Source organism: Aythya ferina (genome assembly GCF_964211825.1).
Source record: "Aythya ferina genome assembly, chromosome: 10".
Taxonomy (NCBI): Eukaryota; Metazoa; Chordata; class Aves; order Anseriformes; family Anatidae; genus Aythya; species Aythya ferina.
Window position 1 is genome coordinate 22,065,925 of NC_140306.1, and position 24,955 is coordinate 22,090,879.

The 24,955-nt window shown below is 48.8% G+C and overlaps 1 long non-coding RNA gene across 1 annotated transcript in view; it reads left to right on the forward strand.

Annotated features, from left to right (window-relative positions):
- Positions 1-4,575: 4,575 nt before the first annotated feature.
- Positions 4,576-24,955, forward strand: part of LOC311441851 — a 37,229-nt gene continuing 16,849 nt past the window's right edge. Inside the window, exons 1-3 of the long non-coding RNA XR_014696273.1 lie at positions 4,576-5,264; positions 7,945-8,018; positions 12,122-12,403. This is a non-coding gene — a long non-coding RNA (uncharacterized lncRNA). The remainder of the gene's footprint in view (positions 5,265-7,944; positions 8,019-12,121; positions 12,404-24,955) is intronic.

Consider the following 24,955-nt stretch of genomic DNA (forward strand, 5'->3'; position numbering starts at 1 on the left):
GTAAGGATAAAGGTAAGGGTATGGGTTAGCATAAGTGTATGGTTACGAGTAAGGGTTACGGTAAGGGAAAGAGTAAGGTTTAGGGTAAGGGTAAGAGTAACATTAAGGGTAACGGTACTGGTAAGGGTAAGTGTAAGGGTTAGGGTTTTGGCAAGGGTTGGGGTAAGGATAAGGGTAAGGGTTAGGGTAAGTGTTTGGGTAATGTAAGTGTTAGGGTATGGGTTAGGGTAAGGGATAGGATAATGGTAATGGTTTGGGTTAGGGCAAGAGTTAGGTTAAGTATAAGGATAAGTGTTAGGTTAAGGGTTAGGGTAAGGGTAAGTGTTAGGGTATGGGTTAGAGTAAGGGTAAGCATATCGTTAAGTGTATGTGTAAGGTTAAGTGTTAGGGGAAGGGTAAGTGTAACGTTAAGTGTAAGGGTACGGGTAAGGGTAAGAGTTAGGGTAAAGGTAAGGTTTAGGGTAAGGGTATGAGTAAGGGCAACGGTTAGTGTAAGGCTAAGTGTAAGGGTTAGGGTAAGGGTAAGTGTTAGGGTAAAAGTTCGGGTAAGGGTAAGTGTTAGGGTATGGGTTATAGTAAGGGTTAGGGTAAGGGAAAGGGTAAGGATATCGTTAAGTGTATGGGTACGGGTAAGGGTAAGTGTAACGTTAAGGGTAAGGGTACGGGTAAGGGTTAGGGTAAGGGTAAGTGTAAGGTTTAGGGTAAGGGTAAGTAGGGTAAGGGTTACGGTAAGGGTTACTTTAAGCGTTATTGTAAGGGTAAGGGTTAGGGTAATAGTAAAAGTTAGGGTAAGTATAAGAGTAAGGGTAAGGGTAAATATAAGGGTATGGGCTAGCATAAGGGTATGATTACGGTAAAGGGTAAAGGTAAGGGTTAGGGAAAGTGATAAGGTAAGGGTAAGGATAAGGGTAAGGGTTAAGTGTTAGGGTTACGGCAAGGATTAGGGTAAGGATTAGATTAAGTGTTAGGGCAAATTTTAGGGTAAGGGTTAGGGTAACGGTAAGTGTAAGGGTTCGGGTAATGATAAGGGTAAGGGTATAGGTAACGGTATGGGTAAGGGTATGGGTAAGGGTAAGGATTAGGGTATGGGTAAGGCTAAGGATTAGGGTTAAGGTTTCGGTAAGGGTAAGGGTGAGGTTAAGGTTTAAGGTAAGAGTAAGGGTAAGAGTTAGGGTAAGGGTGTTAGGGTATGGGTAAGGTAATGGTTAGGGTTAGGGCAAGTGTTAGGGTAAGGATAAGGGTAAATGTTAGGGTAAGGGTTCGGGTTATTGTAAGTATTAGGGTATGGGTTAGAGTAAGGGTTAGGGTAAGGGTACGTGTAAGGGTTAGGGTAAGTTTAAGGGTAAGGGTAAGAGCAACAGTAGGGTAACCTTAAGGGTAGGGGTAAGGGTAAGGCTAATGGAAGGTTAAGGATTAGGGTAAGGGTTAGGGTAAGGGTAAGAAGGGATAGGGTAAAGGTTACGGTAAGGATTAGGTTAAGCATTAGGGTGAGGGTTATGGTAAGGGTAAATGTAAGGGTTAGGGTAAGGGTACGGCTAAGGGTTAGGGTATGGATAAGGTTAAGAGTAAGGGTTATGGTAAGGATTAGGTTAAGTGTTAGCGTAAGGTAAGGGTTAGGGCAAGGGTAAGGGTAAGGAAAAGGGTAAGTGGTAGGGTAATGGTTAGGGTAAGGGTAAGTTTTAGAGTGTGTATTAGCGTAAGGGTTAGGATAAGTGTAAGTGTAAGCGTTAGGGTAAGGGTATGGGTAAGGGTTTAGGTAATGGTAAGTGTTAGGGGAAGGGTTAGGGTAAGGGTAATAGTAATGTTTAGGGTAAAGGTAAGGGAAAGGGTAAGGGTATGTGTATGGGAAAGTGGAAGTGTTAGAAAAAGGGTTAGTGTAATTGTTAGTTTAAGGGTTAGGGTAAGGGTAAGGCAAAGGGTAAAGGTAATGCTAAGGGTTAGGGTAAGGTTAAGATTAAGGGTAAGGATATTCATAAGGGTAAGGGTAAGGGTAATGGTAAGGGTTAGGGTATGGTTTAGTGTAACTGTTATGGTTAGGGTAAGGGTAAAGGTAAGGTTATGGATTATAATAAGTGTATGGTTATGGGTAAGGGTTAAGGTAAGTGTTACGGTAAGAGTAAGGATAAGGGTTAGGGTAAGGGTAGGTGTAATGTTTACAGTAAGTGTCAGGTTAAGGGTAAGGTGAGGATAAGGGCAAGGTTTAGGGTAAGGGTAAGAGTAAAGGTTTGGGTAAGGGTAAAGGAAAGGGTAAGGGTAAGATTAACTTTTATTGTTTAGGGTTAGGGTAAGAATAAAGGTAAGAGTATGGGTTAGCATAAGTGTATGGTTATGGGTAAGGGTAAATGTAAAGGTTACAGTAAGGGTAAGAGTAAGGATAAGGATAAGAAGGGTTAGGGTAAGGGTTACGGTAAGGGTTTGCTTAAGCATTAGGGTAAGGGTAATTGTTAGGGTTAGGGTAAGGGTAATGGTAAGTGTATGGATAAGTGTAATGGTAAGGGTAAGGACCCTTATGGTAATGGTAAGGACCCTAACGGTAATGGTAAGGACCCTTACCATTACACTTATCCATACACTTACCATTACCCTTAGGTGAAGGGTAAGGGTAAGGTTAAGAATAAGGGTAAGAGTAAGGATAAGAATAAGGGGAAGGGGAAGGGTATGGGTAAGGTTAAGAGTTAGGGTAAGGGTAATGTTAAGGGATAGGGTAAGGGTAAGGTTAGGGTAAGGGTAATGGTAAGGGTAAGTGTAAGGGTATGGGTAAGGTTATTGGTAACGGTAAGTGTAAGGGTAAGTGTAATGGTAAGGGAAAGGGTTAGGGTAAGGGTAAGCTTTAGGTTTAGGGTAAGGGTAAAGGTAAGGGTTAGGTTAAGGGATAGGGTAATGGTAAGGGTAAGAGTTAGGGTTATGGCAATGATTAGGGTAAGGATAAGAGTAAGTGTTAGGGCAATTGTTAGGGTAACGGTAAGTGTTACATATGGGTTAGGGTAAGGATAAGAGTAAGTGTTAGGGTAAGGATAAGGTTAAGGGTAACGGTAAGAAGGGATAGGGTAAGGGTTAGGGTAAGGATTAGGTTAAGCATTAGGGTAAGGGTAAGTGTTAGGGTAAATGTTAGGGTAAGGATAAGTTTTAGAGTATGGGTAGCATAAGGGTTAGGATAAGGGTAAGTGTAAGTGTTAGGGTAAGGGTAATAGTAAGGTTTAGGTTAACGGTAAGGGTAAGGATAAGGTTACGGATAAGTGTAATAGTAAGGGTAAGGGTACGGGTTAGGGTAAGGGTAAGAGTTAGGGTATGGGTAAGTTCAGGGTAAGGGTAAATGTAGAGGTTAGGGTAAGGATAAGGGTAAGGGTTTGGGTTATTGTAAGTGTTAGGGTTAGAGTAAGGGTTAGGGTAAGTGTAAGCGTAAGGGTTAGGGTAAGGGTAAGGATATCGTTAGGGTATGGGTAACGTTAAGTGTTAGGGTAATGGTAAGTGTAATGGTTAGGGTAAGGGTACGAGTAAGTGTTAGGGTACAGGTTATTTTAAAGATAACGGTAAGGGTTAGGGTAAGTGTAAGGGTTATGGTTAGTGTAAGGGTAAGAGTTAGGTTTAGTGTAAGGGTAAGGGTAAGGATAAGTGTAAATGTAAGTGTTAGGGTTAGGGTAAGGGTAAGAGTAAGTGTTAAGGTAGGCGTAAGGGTAAGTGTAACATTAAGGGTAAGTTTAAAGAAAAGGGGAAGGGTAAGGATTTGGGTAATGTTAAGGGTAAGAAGGGTTAGGGTAAGTGTTACGGTAAGGGTTAGGTAATGCAGTGTACAACCTGGGACGTCACACCCAGAACTGCCTCTGGCAAGGTGAGTGAGGAACAGATGTAGCAGTTGTTGTGTTGTAGGTCTCACTGTTCCTCTAAGCATCCCCTCTTTGTCTTTTAGAGGTGTTGTAGCTGTTTGAAGAGGGTAGATTGAAGCATCTGCCTTGGGGGCTGGTAAGCGGCAGAGGTAAGGGAGCAGATGAGAGTAACTTACCTAGTTGTGCTGTGTCTTTGGATGCTGCATCGGCCTATGCGTTTCTTTTTCTTTCACAGGTGTCTCGCACAGGCTCAAAGGAGCAAACTGCACTCTGAAGAGCTGTGTAAGAAGAGGGGCTGGTCATGAGCTGGGTTGGAGCAGAACGACCAAGTAGCACAAGGTGACTATGAAAGGTGTCTGTCTTGCTTTGCAGGTGCCGTGGCAGGCTCTCCACAGAAGCGACTGAGGATATGAGATAAGGCCAGAGAGCAACAAGGAGCAGCACGTGCAGGGATGGTTTTGAAGTGCTGCGGTGGCTTACTCTTCTGTTCATCAGGTGCCACAGGCAAGGTGGGTTGTAACATCAGTCGTTATATTTGCATGAAAGCAGTTCACTTGAATGCCACAGTGCATCTGAGAAGGGTGTTCTAGCAGAAAAAGCTTGTCTGGCACGGTGGTTCCTGATGGCAGTGTGTTTCCTCAGGTGAAGAGGTGCCTGGAGCTCCATCTCATGCAGTCTGCGTGTGCCTTGAGGAGGAATCCTGCTTTCCAGCCGTCCCTAAAGCTAAGTTTGTCTTGAAATGCCCTGTCTGTGTGTTGGGTGGGGTTGTACCTTGGGATGTGCGTGGTATGTGCATGGGGATGGCTTTTAAGTCAGGGCAGCATGGGAAAGGGATCCAGTAACAACTGGGTAAAGAGGCCATGGATTCATCCTTTTCAGCCTAGCGTGTGGTAGTCAGGGCAGTTCCAGTATGTGTTCTATGGTGTATGGTTGTTTCTGTGTACTATAGTATCCATTACCAGGTCTTGTTCCCATAGTTGTTGGCTTCTGCAGTGCTTGCTGAGCACCATATCATGCGTCTTAAATGTATTGTTGGCAAGGGTATAGTAATGAAGCAGTTTTTGTCTTTCACTGGGATTTGGAAAGGCTGATCTCTCTCGAGCTTGATGTTGTCTGCTTTTCTTGATGGTAGCCATCATGGCCCTCAGTCTCTGGCTTGTGTGTGTTCGTGCTCATGTACGGTTCGGGAGCCTGGCTCCATGTGGTTTGGGGTCCCGGTTCTGTAGTTTTTGACTACTGTTTCTGGATTGGTGGGAGGGATGGCTCCCTGCATTGCTCTGGCTGCCCCGCCCTGCGCCGCCCCCCTCCCCCTGCCGCCGCCGCGTCGTGCCAGCCCCCCCGCCCCCGCCGCCGCCGAGTGGTGCCGGTCCGCCCTGTCCCGGCCGCATTGAAGCTGTGAGGAGCTGAAGAAGAGCTAGTGAAAGAGAGGTATTGCAGCAGGTAGGCTGTGCCTGTGAGGTGCCTGAGGATCTGCCTTTTTTTTTTTCTTTTATGGCTGCTTCTTGCAGTCCCAGAGGGTTGAATCCTCTCCGGAGTGCTGAGGAAAGGCGGGAGGGTCGTCAGCCCAGTCAGTGTCCCTAAGCAAAGGTCCCCCTAAGGCAAGTCTCTGAAGTGCTTCCCCTCTGTTTTAGTGGTGCTGTGGTAGGCGCTGCTCAGAATCTGCTGAGGGTCTGAGGTGTGGGGGGGAGCTGCTTATACACTGTTGGAGCCTGGGTTGGGAGGGAGGCTTGGAGCTGCTTCTACACCTTTGGGGCTGGCCTCGGGGGTAGGGGGTTGGGTGCAGGTTGTATACTGTAGGGGCCTGTGTTTGGGGGGGGTGCTTGGGGCCTCCGTCTGGGGGAGGGGTGGGAGCTGTTTGTACAACTTTGGGGCCTGCATCTGGGGGTTGTTGGGAGCTGCTTGTATACTGTAAGGGCCTGTGTCTGGGGGGGGGGCTTGGGGCCTGTGTCTCGGGGGTTTGTGAGCTGGTTGTACACCTTTGGGGCTTGCGTCCATGGGGGGTTGGAGCCTGCCTCTGGGTGGGGGGTTTGGAGTTGCTGGTGCACTGTAAGGGCCTGCGTTGGGGGGGGATTTTGAGGAGGCTGTACACCTTTGGGGCCTGTGTCTGTGGGGGGTCAGGGCCTGTGTCTAGGGGGTTGGGAACTGCTTGTACAATGTAGGAATCTGTTTCTGTGAGGGTTGGGAGCTGTTTGTACAACTTTGGGGCCAGCATCTGGGGGTGGCTGGGAGCTGCCTGTACACTGTAGGGGCCTGTGTTTGGAGGGACTTGGGGGCCTCCCTCGGGGGGGGGGGGTTGGGAGCTGCTTATATAGGGTAGGGGGCCTGCCTTTTGCAGGGGTTGGGAGCTGCTTGTAGAATTTGGGGCCCTGTGTCTGGGGATGGGGGGGTTGGGGCCTGTGTCTCAGGGGTGTTGGGAACTGGTTGTACACCTTTGGGTCCTGTCTCTGTGGAGGGAGCTACTTGTGCGCTTTTTGGGCCTGTATTTGAGGGGGGTTGGGAGCTGCTTGTACACTTTAGCGGCCTTGGTCTCAGAGGGGGGTCTGGGCTTTTTGTACACCTTTGTGGCCTGTGTTTGGGGGGGGGTGCCTGTGCCTGGGGGAGTTGGGAGGTGCTTGTTCACTCTAGGTGCCTCCCTTTGAGAGGGAGGGAGTTGGGAGTTGGTTGTACACCTCTGCGTCCCATGTTTTGGGGAGGGGGGCGGGGGCTTGGGACCTGTCTCTGAAGGGGTGGCTTGTGAGCTGCTTGTACACCTTTGGGACCTGTGTCTGGGGGGTGGGTGGGGCCTGGGTCTGGGGCCAGTGTCTGGGTGGAGTCCAGTTCTTGGGAGGGGGTGGGAGCTGCTTGTGGGCAGTTGGGGTCTGCATCTGGGTGTGGTCGGTGCCTGCTTCTGTTGGCAGTTTGGGGCCTGCTTGTAGACTTCTGCAGCCTGGGTTTGAGGGCTTTTCTGTAACGTTTGGGATCTGCATTTTTTCTTTGTGATGCATCTTGAGCTTTTGAGGCCTACCTGTAGCATTTGGGGCCTGCGTCTGGGGCTTTTCTGTAGCGTTTTGGTCGCGTGTTTGTGATTTGGGGCCTGTATCCAGGGTTTTGCCTTTTTTGTAGTTTCCATCTTTGTGTGTGTGTGTTTCATTGTTGGTTGTCTGGGGTTAGGGGCAGTTTGGGGTTTGAATTAAGGTCAGTGTCATTAGCGTTAGGGGGTTGATAATAAGGGTTAGGGTAGTGGTTAGAGTTGTTAGGTTTAAGGAGAATAAGGATTTCAGGGTAAGGGGATCAAGGTTGTAGGAATAAAAATGTTGTTTTTGCGCAGTTACATCCTGTAGAGGGAAGGAAGGTGGTATTGAGATATGCTTGCAGTGATAAGACAGCTTTACAGTGTGAAATGTGTTCATCTGATTCGTGTCAATATGGAACAATGCTAGGGCCGCATGATATGATGAAATGTGACCTTCTGTCTTACATACCCTTGTATAACCACAAGACTAAGAAAACCAGAGTGGTTAGTGTGTATAGTTCTTGTATCTTGCAAAGGAATGGTCCAGCAATTCGGGTCAATAGGGGATAAGAGAACAAAGGGGTTTCAGAATAACTACTAACTATTACAACTGCTTCATGGGACACTATGCAAGTGTCTGACATCCAGCCAAGATGGACAAAGGAGAAGGACAAGGGAAAAACCTGGGAGGAAGACTACGAGCTTTCAGCATGAGAGACCCCCAGAGGGACCACCGGAGACTGATAGCGCGTGCACCAGTGGGAGCTAATTAGAATAACCCTGCCTTTTGTAGAAGTAGTAATGAATATGTATTAGCTTAGGAGCATAAAAAACAGCTGCCTGATGTAACTGGTGCGTGTCTTGGTGGAGCAGACTCCCGGAGCACCCAGTGCTACTTGCTTACCTCTATTCATTTAATAAATTGTAAACTTCAATTGCAATCCTATTTGGGACCCAGTCATTTATTACAATTGCAGGCTCGTCCGGGAGGGCTTTGGTTCCTGAATTCTGATTGGTTCTAGGAGAGGCGCCACACCATTTGGTGGCTGCTGTTCGAGTCAGGTCAGGACTAATGGCACCTTGAACCTGAATAAAAGTAAGCAAAGTTTTTGATTTTTTTTTTTTCAGCTCCCTTGCCAGCTGCAGCACTATATTTTGCCCGTAATTCTGCGTGTGAAGATCTGAACGAAGATGACGGAGTCGTAAGCATTTAAAGCGTATACTGTTTGGCTGGGTAGGATTTGGTTGCCTGTGTGTGTAAGAGTGTGACAGAGACGGAACTTAGATCCAAAGCGATTGTGGAGGTCTTCTAACTGCGGTTCCAATCTCCCATGAGGGACTTGGCCGGTGAAGGACTGAAGCGATTCCTATAGCATTTGTGGGTGTGTGATAGGTCCTAAACCCCCTGCAAGACACTCTTACTAAGGTAACCAAGGGCTGTGGGAATTGCCATAGTAAAATTCCTAGATGGGTCAGACAAAATCGAAGACCAGGGACCAGAAGAAAGGGAGCAAATTACCAGTCATACCACCAGAAAGTCCATTAGGAATAACGATTAGAAATTGGAATGATAGGGGCCCCAGAAAAGGAAAAAGTAAATTAAAAATGGTCCAGTATTGTGTGATAGAATGGCCAAAGGAGCCTTTAAGACCACATGTCTTTTGGCCTGTTTTTGGATCCTTTGAAGACTGGATTTGCCAGGCCTTAAATATCCATGTTAATTCAAAGGAACCTTTTAGCCAGGAAGAAAGTGATTATGCAGGATTATGGATGAGGAGGACTTCCCGTCCTTTTCCAGCCTCAATATTTACACTAAAAGCAGATAAGAAATTTGAAGAACAAGAAGAACAGGAAAAAGAAAAAGGTGATAAACGTGAGCCATTGGATAAGCTACCACCTCCATATCCTAACAATCCACCCCCGGCGGCTCCCCCTCCGGTGGCTGTGGTATCTCCACCAGTACCACCGTTGCCCCAGCTTCCACCACCAACAGCACCAGAATTAGACCAACCTCCGGCTGCATGCACGAGAAGTAGGACTGCCGTATCTGAGAGAGCTTCTCTATATCCCTTAAGGGAGGTAACTGGTGTATAACTGGTGTGCGTCTTGGTGGAGCAGAGACTCCCAGCGTACCCAGCACTGTTTGCTTACCTCTATTCATTCAGTGAATTGTAAACTTTGATTGTAATCCTATTTGGGACTTTTATTATTTATTATAACAGACAACCTTGTAAAACGCAGACAACCAGAATCCTTACAGCAATTAGGTGGAAATCACGGCGTAAGAAACATTACCACCTCAAAGAGTAAAAACCTCAAAAGAAATGTGACTTTGGCCAGCAGCTGTGTATTTTCTGTGAAGCACCAGCTAGATTATGAACCTTGAATAGCACAGTTAATGGGGAAACAGGGGAGGGTCTCAGTCCTCGGCAGAAAAAAAAAGTGTATAAACTGTGTATGGAATTAGTAGGCACCCTCCTGCTTGTGGGACACCCGCCATTGTAATCTCGAATAATAATGCTACTGTACTGAGATCCTCAACTCAGCCTATGCTATTTGCTACAGATTGATTCAGGGTTTTAAGGTTTCAGGGATTGGGCACTAGGGTTGGGTTTCAGGGTAAGGGGTTTCAGGGTTTATGTTTAGGATTTTAAGGTTTTTAGGGTTGGAGTTTTAACGGTTAGGATTTTAAGGATTTGGGGGTTAGGGTTTTAAGGGTTTCAGGGTTAGCGTGTTAGGGTATTAGAGTTTTTTGGGTTGTAGTGTTGATATGTTTTTTAGGGTTAGAGTCTTAAGGTTTTATTTTTGGTCAGTTATTTACGGTTAGGGTTTTAAGATCTTATTTTTTTTTTTTTTCAGGTTAGGTTCTCCAGGGGTAGCATTTTGAGTATCCTAATTTTGGGGGTTTGGATTTTGAGCATCTTAATTTTTGGGGTTAGGCTTTTGTGTGCCCTAATTTTTTGGGATAGGCTTTTGAGCATTCTGAGTAGTTGGGTTTGGGTTTTGAGCATCCTAAGTTTTTGGGAAAGTGTTTTGAGCATCTTAATGTTTTCGGGATAGGGTTTTGAGCGTCCTAAGTTTTTGGGAAAGGGCTTTGAGCGTTCTAATATTTTTGGGTTACGGTTTGGAGCGTCCTAATGTTTTGCATTAGGACTTTGTGCAACCTAACCTTTTGGGTTGGGTTTGGGTTTTGCGTGTCGTAATTTCTGGGTTTGGGTTTTGAGCATCCTAAGATTTGGGGTTAGGGGGTTTAGGCAGAGGTCTTCAGGGCTTTAGTGTGGTAAATAGTTTGGGTTAGGTCTGTAGGGGTTTCAAGGTTTTTTAATGTTAGGGCTTGAGGCTTTTTTGTAACTGCGGTAAGGGCTAGGGTTCCAGTGAGTGCTGGTAAATGTAGTTCTTGAACACTCGGCCTTTGATTGGCCATGCCGGCTGTCTGGGGAATGCTGGTAGGTGTAGTTTTCCAGCACCGGGAGGCAATGTTGGGTGCCCAGAGCATGCCGGGAGATGTAGTTCTCAGGACTTCAGATGTCCAGGAGGTCATGTTGAGTGCCCAGAGTATGCTGGGAAATGTAGTTTTTGGATTCTGGACTTCCGGGAGGTCATGTTGAGTGCCCAGAGTATGCCGGGAAATGTAGTTCTTGGGAACTAGGGATAGGGTTAGGGGCTAGGGCTGGGGCTAGGGTTAGGGTTTAGGGTTAGGGTAAGGATTAGGGTTAGGGGTTATTGTTAGGGTTAGAGGGTTAGGGTTAAGGATAGGTTAGGGGTAGGGTTAGGGGTTAGGGTTAGGGTGAGAGTGTTAGGGTTACGTTTAGGGTTATGGTTACGTTTAGGGTAAGGGTTAAGACAAGTGTAAGTGTTAGGGTAAGGGTAAGGTTAACAGTTAGGGTAATGCTAAGGCTAAGGGTTAGGGTGAGGATAAGGTTTAGGTTTAGGGTAAGAGTAAGAGTTAGGGTTATGATAAGTTTAAGGGTTAGGTTTGGGGTAAGGGTAAGAGTTAGGGTAAAGGTTAGAGAAAGGGTAAGGGTAGGGTTAGGATTAGGGTAAGGGTAAGGGTTAGGGTTAGGTTTAGGGTAAGAATAAGGGTTAGGGTTAGTGTTAGGGTAAGGGCAAGGTAACGGCTAGGGCTTGGGTTAGGGTAAAGGTTTTCATTTGTTAAAGCTGAAACGCAGTATGCAATCTGGGACATCACAGCCAGAGCTGCCTATGGCAAGGTGAGAGAGGAAAAGATGGAGCAGATGTTCTACTCCTAGTTTTTTCTTTATATGTAAATAAAAGTTTGAGCTAATTCCAGTTGGAAGAGTTCCAAATATTTGCTTGGTAATAATGTCTTTTAATATTATAAGCTGCAGCAAAAGCATAGGGATTGTTGCTTCTAGAAGCACCCCATTTCTCTTGTCTGCACTATGCATGCTTTTGAGCTAAAACAGATTAAAAAAAAAAAAAAAAGAAAAATAACACACACAAAAAAACCACCACCACAGCTGCTGCTGCTGCTCTCTTCCTACTTCCTTGTGCTTTGCCCCTACCCTTTCCCAGGTGATTGGTTTGGGTGCTGGGCAGGGCCAAATGGTATATGAGCCCCAGGCATCCCCTCAGAGAGCTCCTTCTGCTTGGGCTGCTCTTTGGGGTGTTTGTTTTTCCTTCAGTCAGTTTCGGGGTTCTTTAGGTGGATCAGAGTTTATGGACTGATGCGTTTCCAAGTAGCGAGGGGTACGCACATCTTTTTGAGGTAACAGCTAGTAGGATCTGTTAGAATAAACTAATTCTAACTAGTACTTGGTGCCTTTATTGCATGCAGTTCTTTATCAGGTGAGTAACTTACAGCATGTTTACAGATAGGATGTCAATGTTACTGTGTGTGTTTGCTATGCAGTGCATGTGGGGACACTCTGTGCTTGGCTGGGAACTGAGGGCAGAGGTGATGTCAGGGCCTGTCTTCAATCAGGGTGGAAACACCGTGTGATTGGCTTGGAAAATAAAATTTGTGTAGCTTCCAAAATGTTAATGAAAATAAAATTTGTGAAATATGTTCATCTGATTCGTGCCAATATGGAACAACACTAGGGCCTCATAATGAAATGTGACCTTCTGTCTTACATCCCCTTGTATAAATAACTACAAGGCCAAGTGGTTAGTGTGTATAGTTCTTGTATCTTGCAAAAGAACGGTCTAGCAGTGCATGTCGATAGAGGGTTTGAAGGGTAAACCTTGAGACTTGGGTCTGGGAGATAAGAGAACGGGGGAAGTTTTTTTGAGTTAACTGCTGACTATTGCACGAGACACAGCTTTCTGATGTCTGGCCCAGCGACTACTAAATAAGGAGTGGGGAGGAAGCTGAAGAACGACCAAAGGACAAAGCCTGGGAGGAAGACTACGAGCCTTCAGTACGAACCACCCCCAGAGGGACCACTGGAGACTGATAACGCATGCATCCGCAGGATTGTTTGGGTCCTGGGAAACTAATTATAATATCCCTGCCTTTTCCAAAAGTGGTGATGAATATGTATTAGCCTAGGAGCATAAAAACCAGCCGCCTGATGTAACTGGTGTGTGTCTTAGTGGAGCAGAGACTGCTGGCACACCCAGCGCTGTTTGCTTACCTCTATTCCTTTAATAAATTGTAAACATTAACTGTAACCCTATTTGGGACTCAGTCATTTGTTACAACTGGGACCTCCCAATGGGTGGAAGCTGTCGGGATAGCCCAGGATGACGAGGCATGGTGCCACAACGAGGTTGGTGGTCAGTGGTGCCCAGGGGCATGCCGAATCGGGAGGGGGAGAGGTGGCAGGCCGTCGGTGGCTTCTATGGAAAAGGCCATTGTGTGGGGAAAGTGGCGGCGCGTTCAGAGGAACCTTGACAGGCTGCAGATAGGGGCAGGCAGGAACCTTTTGAAGTTCAGGACAGGGAAATGCCAAGCCCTACCCCTAGGGAGGAACAACTCTATTCACCAGCACTGGATATCTGGATACTAAATAAGCATCTCTTCATGGAAGGGGTGGTTACACATTAGAACAGGCTGCCCAGGGAAGTGGTAAGAGTCCCCATCCTTAAAAGTATTTAAAAGACGAGTGGACATAGCACTTAGGGATACGATTTAGTGGTAGCATTAGGTTGATGTTTGGACTTGATGTTCTTAAGGGCCTTTTCCAACATAAGAATTCTTGTTAAGGATGGGGATTCAAATAACAAATGCGTTTTCGGGAAGTGGCTCTATCATTCATTGTAGGTGACAGAAGCTCACCTTGCAAATGGAATCCACCCAAAGATCTCGGGTCATGTCATCACAGATACTGTAGAAGGGAAGAAAGTTGGAACTTTTTTTTTTTTCAGAGGTAAAACCTGCAGGTGAGTACAGAAGTAACATGTACACTGGGAGCTGTAGAGGTTCCCTGAAAGTTTAGGGTTGAAATTTGGCTAGGCCTGCCTGTTCAACAAATGGGAAACTATGCTCTGCTTGACAAACAGCTTTTGAAAGGTAATTTTCAATGTTGGAATGGAACATCTTTAATCCTCTTGTCGGGTTCTTTCCAGCTGGTGACTTACTGCATCAGCCTTGCATTCAAAGAACTAAGTAGAATTTGTATTGTTTTCAGTCTTAGAGGTTATCATGTCTTATTGATGATTTCAGGGTGAAAGCATGCATATAGAATGTACTGCTGAACTAAGATAGTGTGTAGTTTCATTTTTTATCCTAAGTTCTTTTTATGACTCAGTCTTTTGTTACTGTATGTAGCAATGTTTTCCTGCCTCTGTGTTGCTGTGACAATGTAACAATGGCCACAGAAAGTCAGGCCAAAGATCTTAGCAGAATAGAACAAGTATAGAATGATACTTGTGACTTGCACTGTAAGACAAGCAAATGCCTTGGAGTATAAAAATGCTTAATGGATTTCTTGTAAAAATTGGCCATATCCCTTGAACCCATGTAAACACTTAGCATCCATGGGTCACAGCAGTCACGAGCCTTAACTAGGTATTGTGTGTAAACTTTGGAGCTAGCTTCACTATGTGAAGAACTGCTTCCTTTATTTTGTGTGTGCTTGTGGGCTGGAGGAGTGAAATTTGCTTCCTGCTAGCTTTTGATGCCCTAATCTGTATGGAAAGAGAATGTGGGTGATCGATCTCTGTTCAACTTCTATGATATGAGATATCGTCTTTTCCCTCATCTCTCTTTCACGTGAAAAAGGTTTTTTCTTAGTCCTTTCCTACAGAAACTGTTCCAAACATTTGGCGATCCCTGTTTCTCTTGGCTGAAACTGTTTTTATTCTACTGTGACCTTTTTAAGGTGGGCAAAAATAAAATTTTGTGTAGCATCCAAGATGCAGATGAACCTTCAGTTTATAAGATAGCAAGGCTACCTTTGATGAGATTGGTGATACTTTTTGTTGCCTTTCCTAGGCCTTTTCCAAAAGGTTAAACAGGGAAGATGCTGTTCAACACTGATGAGCATTGAAGTGATGTTTTCATAGGATTGCATGCAGTACCAAGGCCTGATTTCCCCTTTTGCCTCTGCATTACTTCATGTTTATCTGCTGTGAATTGTACTTGCTATTTGGTTGCATAGTGGCTGCAAAGGAATCACAGGCTGGTTGAGGTTGAAAGAACCTCCAGAGGTCACCTGGTCCAACACTCCTTTTGTGTTCAAAGAACACAAAAATATACTCTGCTTTATAAAGTATGACCTCGCTTTAAAAAGCTGTTTTAACAGTCCTTCATTAAGTCTTATTAATCAAGTGTCCCCTAGTTCTTTTCTTACGCTTCCCACTATACCTCCTATTATTTTCCTTAACATGGGAATTCCTGCTCTGGCAATTTCTCTAGGACACTTCTTAAACAGAAGTCTAGGCATGTAAGTCACATTTCAAGTAATCTGTTTCAATTCAGACAATTTCAAGAGTTAAAAGTAAATACATAGCTTATCCATGAGCTCCTTGAGAACTCCTTAGTGAAATGCTGCCTGAGCCTTTTGACTTGTTACTTCTGTTTCTGTGTCAAAACTTGTTCTGTATCATTTCAGTTGGAGATGGATTCTTTGACATCCATGCCAAGAAAAACCTTTCTTCTGTAGAAGCCCTTCAATGTACACAGAGCAGAGAAAGAACAGCTATTCTGCAAGTTGGTACTCAGGCTGGTTTTGGCTTCCCATATTGTTAGTACGTTCCCATGTTGTTTTGCAATCTTTTCTCTTTTCAGTAGTTATATAATAAACTTTTTCAAAGGATGCCTCCCTGTTTTCAGTAGCCTCCTTACGCCCTGAGATTTAGCTGTCCTTGTATTCTTTTGCTCTTCATCTTTTTGATATAAGTCATATAGTTGTTGGACCTGGGACGTGCCACTGTGCTGAGCTCTTGGTTGCCTACCTCTGGAGGGGCGGGAGGCGGCTGTCCTGATCCTCTGGGTTCTGGCCTCGGGCGGTGCGGGGGCCACCGTCAAAGGGCCAGGGAGTCCGGCAACGGGTGGCACAGGGGCTGGCTGCCCTGTGGTCTGTCCTAGGGCGGATGGGGGGGCAGCATTCCCAGGGCCCAGGGAACCAGCTTTGGGCAGCCAGCAGTCCCAAGCCCCGAGGAGGCAAGTCTCGGGTGGCAAGGGGGCCCGGCTGTCCCTTCACCTGGGGCGGACGTCCTCAGGCTCATGAGGCCCAGCTTTCCCGGGATCCCGGGAGCCGGCTTCTGGAGGCACAGTGGCCAGTTGTCCCGTGTCCTGGGGGGCCATCCTTGGGTGCCGTCGGTACTGGCCATGCCATGAAGCGGGAGGCTGTGGTCTGCCAGGGACTGGCCGTCACAGAGACCGGGGGTTCTCTCCCGTGTGGAGCAGCGGCCGGCCTTCCCGACCTCCTGGTTGCCCCCATCCAGAGGCACGGGATCCGACCGTCCCGAGCCCCTGGTCTCCGGTCTTGGGCGCCGTGTGTTCTATCCGCATTGTCATCCAGGTCCAACGTCGGGCGGCTCGGGGACGGCAATCCCAGGACACGGGTATCTGGCCACAAGCGGCATGGGGGTTGGCGTACAGTGAAGCGGGAGGCTGTCCTCTGCCGGCTTGGGGACTGGCCATCCTGGAGACTGGCGGTTCTGTCCTGTTCGGAGCGGCAGCCAGCGGTCTTGAGCCCCTGGGCTCCGGTCCTGGGCGATGTGTGTGCTAGCCGCACCGGAGTCCGGGGCCGACCTCAAGCGGCTCTTGGACGTGGTCCTGTGTGCGGGAGTTCGGCCACAGGCTGAACAGGCGCCGGCTGTCCCGTGTTCCTGGGGTCCATCCTTGGGTGCCGTGGGTGCCGGCCGTGCCGTGATCGGGAGGCTTTCGTCTGCTGGCTCGGGGACTGGCAGCGGATAGGTCCCGTGCGGAGCAGCCAACATCCTTCCCGAGCTCACGGTTGCCTCCTTCCGGAAACGCGGGATCTGACTGTCCCGAGCCCCTGAGCTCCGGTCTTGGGCGACGTGTATGCTAGCCGCACTGGGGTCCGGATCTGACCTTGGGCGGCTCGGGGACAGTGGTCCCGGTTGCGGGAATTGGGCCATGGGCTGCACGGGGGCTGTCCTGTGTCCCAGGAGGTCCGTCCTCGGGCGCCATCTATGTAGGCCGTGCCCTGATTGGGAGGCTATCTACTGCCCAGCTCGGGGACTGGTTGTCCTGGAGACCAGCGGATCGGTCCTGTGCGGAGCTGCAGATGGCATTCCTGAGTTCCCGGTTGCCTCCATCCGGAGGCGCGGGATCCGACCGTCCCGAGCTCCTGCTCTCCGGTATTGTTTGCCTTGTGTGCTAGCCATACTGGGGACCTGGGCTGACTTTGAGTGGCTCGGGGACAGCGGTCCCGTGTGCCAGAGTTCGGCGGTGGCCGGCTGTCCCATGTTCCGGGGGTCCGTCCTTGGGCACTGTGGGTGCCGACTGTGCCGTGAAGCGGGAGGCTGTCTTCCACCGGCTCGGGGACTGGCCGTCATGGAAGATGGGGTTACTGTCCCATGTGGTGCGGCAGCCAGCCTTCCCGAGCTCCCTGTGTCCTCCATCTGCAGGTGCGGGATCCGACCGTCCTGAGCCCCTTGGCTATGGTCTTGTACGACGCGTGTGCTAGCCACACCGGGGTGCGGGGCCGACCTAGAGCGGCTTGGGGACGGTGGTCCTGTGTGCGGGAGTTCAGCCACGGGCTGTGCAGGGGCCGGCTTTCCCGTGTTCCGGGGGTCCATCCTTGGGCACCGGCCATGCTGTGAAGCGGGAGGCTGTCGTCCACTGGCTTGGGGACTGGCCGTCACAGAGACTGGGGTGTTCTGTCCCGTGCGGAGCTGTGCCCTGCCGTCCTGAACCACTGGGCTCCGGTCTTGAGCGACGTGTGTGCTAGCCGCACTGGTGTCCAGGGCCAACCTCGACTGGTTCAGAGAGAGTCGTCCCATTTTGTGGGAGTTGGGCCACGGGCTTCGCGGGGGCCGGCTTCCCTGTGTTCCAAGGGTCCGTCCTCGGGCGCCGTGGGTGCCGGCCGTGCCGTGAAGCGGGAGGCTGTTGTCTGCCGGCTTGGGGACTGGCCGTCCCGGAGACCGGGGTGTTCTGTCCCGTGCAGAGCGGCGGACGGCCTTCCTGAGCCCCTGGGCTTCAGTCTTGGGCGATGTGTGTGCTAGCTGCACCGGGGTCCGGGGTCGACCTTGAGCGCCTCGGGGACGGCGGTTCCGTGTGCGGGAGTTTGGCCATGGGCTGCACGAGGGCTGGCTATACCGTGTCCCGGGGATCCATCCTCGGGCGCCATGGGTTTCAGCTGTGCCATGATTGGGTGGCTGTCGTCCGCCGGCTTGGGGACTGGCTGTCCTGGATAAGGGTAAGTGTAGCAGAAAGGGCAAGGGTTAGGGTAAGGGTAAGTGTTAGGGTAATGGTTAGGGTTAATTTTAGGGTTAGGGTGAGGGAAACGTAAGGGTAAGTTTTAGGTTAAGTTTAAGGGTAAGGTTAAGGTTAAGAGTAAGTGTAAGGTTAGATTTAGACTAAGGGTAAGTGTAGCAGAAAGGGTAAGGGTTAGGGTAAGGGTAAGTGTTAGGATAAGGGTAAGGTTTAGGGTTAGGTTAAGGGTAAGGGTAATGTTTAGGGTAAGGGTAAGGTAAGGGTAAAGTTAAGGGTATGGATAAGGGTAAGGGTAATGTTTAGGGTAAGTGTAAGGGTAAGGGTATGGGTAAGGGTAAGGTTAAGGGTTAGATGTAGGGTAAAAGGCGGAGGTGCTCAATGCCTTCTTTGCCTCAGTCTTTAGCGGCAATACCGGATGTTCTCTGGATACCCAGTACCCTGAGCTGGTGGAAGGGGATGGGGAGCAGGATGTGGCCCTCATTATCCATGAAGAACTGGTTGGTGACCTACTACGGCACTTAGATGTGCACAAGTCGATGGGGCCAGATGGGATCCACCCAAGGGTACTGAGGGAACTGGCAGAGGAGCTGGCCAAGCCACTGTCCATCATTTATCAACAGTCCTGGCTATCGGGGGAGGTCCCAATCGACTGGCGGCTAGCAAACGTGACGCCCATCTACAAGAAGGGCCGGAGGGCAGACCCAGGAAACTACAGGCCTGTCAGTTTGACCTCAGTGCCAGGAAAGCTCATGGAGCAGATCCTCCTGAGAGTCATCATGCAGCACTTGAAGGGGAAGCAGGCGATCAGGCCCAGTCAGCATGGGTTTATGAAAGGCAGGTCATGCCTGACGAACCTGATCTCCTTCTATGACAGAGTGACGCGCTGGGTGGATGAGGGAAAGGCTGTGGATGTGGTCTACCTTGACTTCAGCAAGGCTTTTGACACTGTCTCCCACAGCATTCTCCTCAAGAAACTGGCTGCTCTTGGCTTGGACTGGCGCACGCTTCGTTGGGTTAGAAACTGGCTGGATAGCCGGGCCCAAAGAGTCGTGGTGAATGGAGCCAAGTCCAGTTGGAGGCCAGTCACTAGTGGCGTCCCCCAGGGCTCGGTGCTGGGGCCGGTCCTCTTTAATATCTTCATCGATGATCTGGACGAGGGCATCGAGTGCACCCTCAGTAAGTTCGCAGATGACACCAAGTTAGGTGCGTGTGTCGATCTGCTTGAGGGTAGGAAAGCTCTGCAGGAGGATCTGGATAGGCTGGACCGATGGGCTGAGGTCAACTGCATGAAGTTTAACAAGGCCAAGTGCCGGGTCCTGCACCTGGGGCGCAATAACCCCAAGCAGAGCTACAGGCTGGGAGAGGAATGGTTGGAAAGCTGCCAGGCAGAGAAGGACCTGGGAGTGATGGTGGACAGTCGTCTGAATATGAGCCAGCAGTGTGCTCAGGTGGCCAAGAAGGCCAACGGCATCCTGGCTTGTATTAGGAACAGCGTGACCAGCAGGGCTAGGGAGGTGATCGTCCCCCTGTACTCGGCTCTGGTGAGGCCGCACCTCGAGTACTGTGTTCAGTTTTGGGCCCCTCGCTACAAGAAGGACATCGAGGTGCTTGAGCGGGTGCAGAGAAGGGCGACGAAGCTGGTGAGGGGCCTGGAGAACAAGTCCTACGAGGAGCGGCTGAGGGAGCTGGGCTTGTTCAGCCTGGAGAAGAGGAGGCTCAGGGGCGACCTTATCGCTCTTTTTAGGTACCTCAAGGGAGGCTGTAGCGAGGTGGGGGTTGGCCTGTTCTCCCACGTGCCTGGTGACAGGACGAGGGGGAATGGGTTTAAGTTGAGCCAGGGGAGTTTTAGGCTAGATGTTAGGAAGAACTTCTTCACTGAAAGGGTTGTGAGGCACTGGAACAGGCTGCCCAGGGAAGTGGTGGAGTCACCATCCTTGGAAGTCTTCAAAAGACGTTTAGATGTAGAGCTTAGGGATATGGTTTAGTGGAGGGCTGTTAGCGTTAGGTTGGAGGTTGGACTCGATGACCTTGAGGTCTCTTCCAACCTAGAAAATTCTGTGATTCTGTGATTCTGTGATTCTGTAATTGTACGAGTAATTGCTAGGGTAAGTGTAAGCGTAAGTGTACATATAAGTGTTATTGTACGGCTTATGGTAAGGGAAAGTGTTAGGGTATGTGTTAGGGTAACAGGAAGTGTAAGGGTAAGGGTAAGGTCAGGTTAAAGGAAAGAGTAAGGGTAAGGAAAAAGTAAAGGTAAGGATTTGGGTAATGGTAAGGGTGAGAAGGGTTAGGGTAAGGGTTACGGTAAGGGTTAGGTAACGCAGTGTACAACCTGGGACGTCACACGCAAAGCTGCCTCTGGCAAGGTGAGTGAGGAACAGATGTAGCAGTTGTTGTGTTGTAGGTCTCACTGTTCCTCTAAGCATCCCCTCTTTGTCTTTTAGAGGTGTTGTAGCTGTTTGAAGAGGGTAGATTGAAGCATCTGCCTCGGGGGCTGGTAAGCGGCAGAGGTAAGGGAGCAGATGAGAGTAACTTACCTAGTTGTGCTGTGTCTTTGGATGCTGCATCGGCCTATGCGTTTCTTTTTTTTTCACAGGTGTCTCGCACAGGCTCAAAGGAGCAAACTGCACTCTGAAGAGCTGTGTAAGAAGAGGGGCTGGTCATGAGCTGGGTTGGAGCAGAATGACCAAGTAGCACAAGGTGACTATGAAAGGTGTCCGTCTTGCTTTGCAAGATTAAGAAAGTGCATTACGAGGAAGACCTACGGCCTTCCTCCCAAAGACCACTGTCCACATCCTGGAGACCCTGGCCCACAATTCTTGGAAGGCTTTGCGCAGGCGCAAGGACTGATAAGCTAATTAGCATATGAAGCGAGGGTAGGCGGGGTTAGGTAATGAATATGTATAGGCGCTAATTGAATATTCATTGTTTCGCTGTATAAATACGACATAGTTTGTCACTTCGAACATGCACGATAGGCGGAAGGATCCCCTGTGCATCAAGCGCTGCAATAAAGAATATACCATGTCCTGGTTTCAGTTAGAACAGAATTAATTTTCTTCCTAGTAGCTGGTGGAATGCTGTGTTTTGGCTTAGGATGAGAAGAGTGCTGATAACACCCCGATGTTTTAATTGTTGCAGAGCAGTGCTTATACCAAGCCAAGGACTCCTCAGACTTTTGCTCTGTCCTGCCAACAGGCAGGCTGGGGGTGCAGTAAGAGCTGGGAGGGGACAGACCCAGGACAGGTGACCCAAACTAGCCAAAGGGGTATTCCATACCATCTGACGTCATGCTAAACAATATATAGGGGTGGCTAGCCGGGGGGAGGGGGCCGGACTGCTCGGGGTTTAGCTGGGCATCGGTCAGCGGGTGGTGAGCAATTGCATTGTGCATCACTTGTTTGTACATATTATTATTAGTAGTACTATTATCATCATTGTATTATTATTACTTTTGTTATTATTATTTTCCTGTCTTATTAAACTGTCTTTATCTCAACTCACGAGCTTCACTTTCCATTTCTCTCCCCCGTCCCAGAGAGGGAGGGGGGAGGGTGAGCGAACGGCTGCGTGGTGTTTAGCTGCCAGCCGGGTTAAACCACGACAGTCTTTTTGGCGCCCAACGTGGGGCTCGAAAGGTTGAGATAACGGCAGATCTGACCAGAGTGTGTTAAACTAAAATTGGTATAAGTATTAGACCTGCTTAATAGTCACTTGTCATAATGCTGATTGCTTTAATCTCAACTGTGCTGCGCCTGTTTTCCAAATTGAGTATTATAGCACGTTATTTTCCGTATGTGCTCTCTGTCATGTTGTTTATCCTCTCCGGGCCCTGGTTTCAGACCATTATGGTACTGTGTGTTGTATCAGTGGCTTATGAGATGATGAAATATCTGGCCATGACTCTAACCTGGTATTTGTACTCAGTAACATCTTCGATTCTATACTTTGGAAACTGTATTTTGGAAACTATTAGCAATTATATCTGTTGCCTTTTTTCATTAGGGAGTCAATCTGTGGAGGGGAAAGGGGAAGATAATTTTTCTTACTTGATCACTCTCCCTTTCTCCTTCACCACCCCTGTATCCTCCTTGATCACTCTCCCTTCCTCCTTCACCACCCTCTTATCCTCTGAGTTTATTACAATAGCTCTCCAAGATATTCAATATCCTTGGGATACTCAGACCAGCATAGTCCTATTGTTCTGCCTCCTGAATGCGCTTCAGGTTCTGCTTAAAGTTAAACAACTACTTAGGAAGCTCATCCGGAGATCTGCCCAGAGGCAGTATAGTTGTGGGTGGCAGGGAGTATGGGAGGATATGAGCAGGCATCTAGAGCAGTTGGCACCCCCAGTGTTTTGGAAATTCACCCCTGAACAACTGCAAAATCCTCAAAAACTGGCAGAATGCTTGAAAAAAAGGTGTCGCGATTCGGGAAGTTCCAAAGTAACACAAATCATTGTAACATTCTGGGGCCTGGCTCATGCCTATCGAGCTGCCATGGATACTGCTATCAACTTAGTGACAGACCCTGCGGCCACTCCAAGTCCCGTGACAGATCCAACGGCCACTGTGACCCCTACGGTGGACTCTGCAGCCGCTCCAGTCCCAGCTTCTGCAGATGCTCCAGTCCCAGTTCCTGAAGCTGCTCCAGTCCCAGTTCCTGAAGCTGCTCCAGTCCCAGTTCCTGAAGCTGCTCCAGTCCCAGCTCCTGCAGCCGCTCCAGTCCCAACTCCTGAAGCTGCTCCAGTCACAGTTCCTGCAGCCGCTCCAGTCCCAGCTCCTGCAGCCACTCCAGCTCCAGCTCCTGCAGCCGCTCCAGCTCCTGTAGCTGGGTCAGAGAAACGAGCTGTAGCAGTGCAAGTTGACCCTGCAGAGGGTATTCCAACCTCTGTGGCAGACCCTATAACAAGGTCAGAGAAACGAGCTGTAGCAGTGCAAGTTGACCCTGCGGAGGGTATTCCAACCTCTGTGGCAGACCCTGTAACAAGGTCAGAGAAACGAGCAGTAGCAGTGCAAGCTGCCCCTGTAGAGAAGGTGAAAAAATGGTATAGAGATTCAGGTCGTTTAGAACGCAGAGAATCTTCTGCCAAATCTAGGTATAGAGACGACGGAGACGACGACGACGCTGGGCCATCAAGGGTTCAGGAGGAGGAAGATGAGGATGCCGAAAAATCAACAGTAACTACCCGAAGCCTAAATGAGCGTGAGTTACGAGATGTGCGAAAAGATTTTGGTCGCTGTATAGGTGAGCAGCTTGTCACCTGGCTGCTCCGATGCTGGGACACTGGAGCCAATTGTGTGGAATTAGACGGCAGGGAAGCCAAGCGACTGGGATCCCTTGCTAGAGATGCAGGCATTGACAAAGCAATTGCAGATGGAGCACAATCTCACAGCCTCTGGAGGCGTCTCCTCTCAGCTGTGAGGGAAAGGTATCCCTTCAAGGAAGAACTTTTATGTCTACCAGGCAAGTGGACCACTATGGAGAAGGGAATCCAGTACCTGAGGGAATTAGCCGTACGGGAAGTGATTTATGAGGATCCAGACCTCAGACAAACATCCAAAGATCCAGATGAAGTCAGGTGTACACAACCCATGTGGCGGAAGTTTGTACGGAGTGCACCATCATCATATGCCAGCTCATTGGCAATAATGGCCTGGAAAGAGGATGAGGAACCCACAGTGGATGAAGTGGCTAAACAACTCCGGCAGTACAAAGAAAGTCTCTCCTCTTCCTTACAGGCCTGCGTCTCAGCTGTGGAGAAACTTTCTGAAGAGTTCCACCAACTTAAAGAGAATCTATCTTCATCCCCACCTGAACCAACCAGTGTCCACCGACCAAAAGAGAACACTGTGGAGAAACTTTCTGAAAAGGTTCACCAACTTGAAGAGAGATTATTCTCCTCCGTACCTGTACAGAGCAGTGTCTCAGCTATCAGGGGTAGTCGTTCATCCACACAAGGAAGACGATACGGTGGGTACTCACCCCGTGCCACCCTGTGGTTTTACTTACGAGACCATGGAGAGGACATGAGAAAATGGGATGGAAAATCTACCGCGACCCTAGAGGCACGGGTACGTGAGTTGCAAAAGAAAACAATCAGGAAAAGGGGGTTCTCTGAAAAGTTTGCTGCTCCAACTTCCAGCAGACAGTCCTTCAAACACAGAAACGAAGAAGATTCCGACCAGGATTAGGGAGGCCCTGCCTCCAGCCAGGGGGAGGAAAGGGATAATCGAGTTTATTGGACTGTTTGGATTCGATGGCCTGGCACATCAGACGCACAGAAGTATAAGGCTTTAGTAGACACCGGTGCACAATGCACTATAATGCCATCGAGCTATAAAGGACCAGAGCCCATCTATATTTGTGGAGTGACAGGGGGATCTCAGCAGTTGACTGTATTGGAGGCTGAAGTGAGTCTGACTGGGAATGAGTGGGAAAAGCACCGTATTGTGACTGGCCCGGATGCTCCATGTATCCTTGGCATAGACTATCTCAGAAGAGGATATTGCAAGGACCCAAAAGGGTTCCGGTGGGCTTTTGGTATAGCTGCCTTAGAGACAGAGGGCATTAAACAATTATCTACCTTGCCTGGTCTCTCAGAGGACCCCTCTGTTGTGGGGTTGCTGAGGGTCGAAGAACAGCAAGTGCCAATCGCTACCACAACTGTGCACTGGCGGCAATATCGCACTAACCGAGACTCCCTGATTCCCATCCATAAGCTAATTCGTCAATTGGAGAGCCAAGGAGTGATCAGCAAGACTCATTCACCTTTCAATAGTCCCATATGGCCAGTGCGAAAGTCTAATGGCGAGTGGAGACTAACAGTGGACTATCGTGGCCTGAACGAAGTGACGCCACCACTGAGTGCTGCAGTGCCGGACATGCTGGAACTTCAGTACGAACTTGAATCGAAGGCAGCCAAGTGGTACGCCACAATTGATATCGCTAATGCATTTTTCTCCATCCCTCTAGCAGCAGAGTGCAGGCCACAGTTTGCTTTCACTTGGAGGGGAGTCCAATATACTTGGAATCGACTGCCCCAGGGGTGGAAACACAGCCCTACCATTTGCCATGGACTGATCCAGTCTGCGCTGGAGCAGGGGGAAGCTCCTGAACACCTGCAGTACATCGATGACATTATTGTGTGGGGTGACACAGCAGAGGAAGTTTTCGAGAAAGGGAAGAAAATAGTCCAAATCCTTCTGAAAGCCGGTTTTGCCATAAAACAAAATAAAGTCAAAGGACCTGCACGAGAGATCCAGTTTTTAGGAATAAAATGGCAAGATGGACGTCGTCAAATCCCAATGGATGTGATCAACA